General features: G+C 60.6%; 1 non-coding gene across 1 annotated transcript; it reads left to right on the top strand.

The window, feature by feature from the left end:
- The first annotated feature begins 2,855 nt into the window (after positions 1-2,855).
- Positions 2,856-2,974, top strand: LOC131869998 (5S ribosomal RNA). The gene has a single exon (XR_009368366.1). It is a non-coding gene; the product is annotated as a 5S ribosomal RNA (ribosomal RNA).
- The last annotated feature ends 865 nt before the right edge of the window (positions 2,975-3,839 follow it).

The raw sequence follows: 3,839 nt of genomic DNA, 5'->3' as shown, positions 1-3,839 counted from the left end.
GACTGCAGCAATGATTAGGACATCCACCCCAACTTTTGACTTCTTAAACAAGACAGGGTCTTTGAAGTTGGTGCAGTGCACACAACCAGGGGAGTCGACCCATCAAACGCAACACCTCCCCTATATAAAGCTATTTGTCCGATTCTCATACGTGTAGTCTGCAGCAGCGATTAGGACATCGACCCCAACTTCCGAATTCGTTTGCATTGACCGCACCAAAGGTGCACGCCTTGGTGTGCACCTTGGAGTGCACTTTGGTGCTCACCTCGGTGCACACTTTGGTGTGCACCTCGGTGTGCACCAAAGGTGCGCACCTTGGAGCGCACCAAAGGTGTACACTTTGGAGCGCACCACATAGGGTCTTTGAGAGGTTGGCGCAGTGCGCACACCAAGGTGGGTGTTGAGGTGCGTGCCGAGGTGGGTGGGTGCTAGGGTGCGCTCCATGGTGGGTGCCAGGGTGGGTGCGTGCTAGGGTGGATTCCAAAGAGGGTCATAGGGTGGGTGCCAAGGTGGGTTGGTGATATAGTGGGTTCAAAGGTGGGTACTAGGGTGGGTTCCAAGGTGGGTCACAAGTTGGGTGCCAGGATGCGTGGGTGTTAGGTTGGGTGCCAAGGTGGGCTCCTGCGTGGGTGGGTGCTAGGGTGGGTTTCAAGGTGGACGCGAGGGCGGGTGCCAAGGTGGGTAACAAGTTGGGTGTTAGGATGGGTGAGTGCTAGAGTGGGTGCCAAGGTGGGTGGGTGCTAAGGTGGATGCCAAGGTGGTTCACAGGGTGGGTGGGTTCTAGGGTGAGTTCCAAGGTGGGTCACAGGTTTAGTGCTAGGGTGCGTGTCAAGGCGGGTGTCGAGGTGCCTGGGTGCTAGGGTGTGGATGCCAATGTGGGTCATAGGGTGGGTACTAGGGTGGGCTGCAATGTGGGTGCCAAGGTGGGTAACATGCTCGGTTGGTTCTAAATTGGGTGTCAGGGTGGGTGTGCACCCACCTTGCCCGAGGTGGGTGCCAAGGTGCCAGTGTGGGTGGGTGCTAAGGTGGATGCCAAGGTGGGTGAGAAGGTGGGTGATAGGTTGAGTGGTAGGATGGGTGGGTGCCAAGATGGGTCACAGGGTGGGTGCAAGGGTGGGTAGGTGCTAGGGTTGGTGTCAGGGTGGGTGGGTGCTAGGTTGGGTTCCAAGGTGGGTGCGAGGGTGAGTGTCAAGGTGGGTCACAGGTTAGGTGCTAGGATGGGTGAGTGCTAGGGTGCAAAGGTGCCAGGGTGGGTGCTAGGATGGGTCGATGCTAGGGTGAGTGGCAAGGTGGGTCCACAAGTGTCAAGGTGGGTGCCGAGGTGGGTGCCAACTTGGGTTCCAAGGTGGGTGCCAAGTGGGCGACTGCTATGGTGGATGCCAAGGTGGGTCACGGGGTGGGTGCCAAGTTGCTAGGTTGTGTTCCAAGGTGGGTGCCAACGTGGCTGCTAGGGTGCGTGGGTTAAAGGGTGTGTCACAACGTGGGTGCCAGGATGGGTGCGCACCCACACTGGCCAAGACGGGTGCAAGGTTGGGTTCCAAGCCCGGTCACAGGCTGGGTGCTAGGATGGGTGGGTGCCAAGGTGGGCACCAGGGTGGGTGCACCCACCCTGGCCAAGGTGGGTCACGGGGTGGGTCCTAGGGTGGGTAACAGGGTGGGTACTAAGGTGCGTGCCAAGGTGGGTCATGGGGTGGGTGCCAAGGTGGGCACCAGGGTGGGTGTGCACCAACCCTAGCCAGGGTAGGTCACGGGGTGGTTGTCGGGGTGGGCGTCAAGGAGCCAAGGTGGGTGGCAAGTAGCCAAGTTGCGTGCCAAGGTGGGTGTCGGGGTGGGTGCCAAGGATCCAAGGTGGGTGCCAAGGAACCAAGGTGGGTGTCTGGGTGGGTGCCGAGGTGGGAGCCAGGGTGGGTCCCAAGGTGAGTGCAAAGGTGGGTGCCAGGGTCAAGGTGAGTGCCAATGTGGGTTCCAAGGTGCCAGGGTCAGGGTGAGTGCCAATGTGGGTTCAAAGGTGCTAAGTTGGGTGCGAGGTTGGGTGCGAGGGTGGGTGGGTGCCAAGGTGTGCTAGGTGGAAGCCCGGGTGGGTCGGCATCCCATGGGTGTCGAGTTGGGTGCCTGATGGGTGCTTCTTGTCAAGTTTTAGTCGTCGGGACTCATTTCGAGCCTTAGAGGTCGTTTCTTGTCCGGTTGCCCTGTCTTCGACCTGGGAACCCAATTTTGGTCCTCGGGTCCCATTTTTTTTTGTCTCGCATCCCACTTTTGGCCTGTGGCCTTTTCGGGGTCGATTCTCGTTTTGGGCATCAGAGCATGTTTCTTCTCCTAAAACCCAATATTTGTTTATTAAGTCTCGGAACACATTTTTGTTCTCGTGGACCCATCATGGGTCTTGGAACGCATTTGTGGTCCTTGGGTCCCATTTTGCATCCCGAAACTTGTGTTTTGGTGCTTGATCCCTATTTTGGGTGCCCACCTTGCACCAAGTGCGCACCCGGGGCAAACCGAGCGCCTTGGTGCACCGGGGCAAGATCGAGCGTGCACCCGAGGCGCCCCGAACATGCACCAAGGTGCACTCGGCCCACATGTGAGCGCAGGTCGTTGCGCCCGAGGTGGTGTGTGGGCACCGCGTTGCAGACGGGACACTGCACGCACACGACGCCCCGTCCAGGTGCACGCACGTAGGCCGGGCCGGGTGCACACCCGACGCCCTAGCAAGGTGCGCGCACCCGGGCAGGGCTCACACTTGGCGAACGGGGCGCACTTCGCGAGGGAGGGTGTGCACCTCGACGGGGGTGGGTGGCCGGGGTGGATTCGCACGTGGGTCGCGGTTTGCTAAGTACACACTGCGACAAGCTCATAACGGGTGCGATCATACCAGCGTTAGTGCACCGGATCCCATCAGAACTCCGCAGTTAAGCGCGCTTGGGCCGGAGTAGTACTAGGATGGGTGACCTCCCGGGAAGTCCCGGTGTTGCACCCTTTCTTAGTTTTTCGCCGGGCGTCGCAATGCTATTTGAATAAACCTTTTGCCCGTTTGCGTTCTCGTCGGGGCCGGGCCGGGCCGGGGTGCGCTGCCCGCACTACCGCGCGCGCGGGGGCGACACCGAGCGCGCACCCGAGGCGCCCCGAGCACACAGGCCACGGTGCAACCCGGGCGTTGTGCGCGCACCCCGGTGCGCCCGAGGTGCTGCGCGCGCACCCAGGTGAAATCGGTGTGCACCTCGGCCAGTGCGCGCTCGGTCGAGTCGCGCACGTTGGCCAAGGTGCACGGTGATGTTTCTTACTCTAAGGTTCCGCACCAGACGCCCGGGACAGGTGAGCGAAGCTGGGCGGGGCCGGGTGCGCGGCCGGGGCAGGTGCACGCAGCTGGAGAGAGCTTTGGAGCACACCAGAGGTGCGCACCTTGGAGCACACTTCGGAGCGCACCAATGATGCGCTCCATTCAAAAGTTTCCTGAAAAGGCAAAAAAAGTTGAGATTATAGAATTTCCCACTTGAGAGATTGTAAAAAAAAAAAATTTAAAATGAAGGAAACGCGGGTGCCAAGGTGTGCGCGCCCGGGTGCGCAGCCCAGCCAAGGTGTGCGCACCAAGGCGCCCACCCTGGCGAAGGTGCACGCAAGGTGCGCACCCGAGGCAAACCGGACAATTAACCCAACTTTCGACTTCGCGCGCACCTGCGCACCTTGGAGCGCACTTCGGAGCGCTCCTTGTTGCGCACCAATCTTGGGCACCTCGGAGTGCACCATGGCGCCCACCAAGGTGCGCACCCGGGGCAAACCGAGCTCCGACTTCGTGCGCACCTTGGAGCGCACGAAAGGTGCGCACCATGGCGCCCACCAAGGTG

The sequence above is a fragment of the Cryptomeria japonica genome, unplaced genomic scaffold (genome assembly GCF_030272615.1).
Source record: "Cryptomeria japonica unplaced genomic scaffold, Sugi_1.0 HiC_scaffold_277, whole genome shotgun sequence".
Lineage (NCBI taxonomy): Eukaryota > Viridiplantae > Streptophyta > Pinopsida > Cupressales > Cupressaceae > Cryptomeria > Cryptomeria japonica.
The sequence above is the reverse complement of the archived record's forward strand: the minus strand, read 5'-3'. Positions and strand labels throughout refer to the sequence as shown.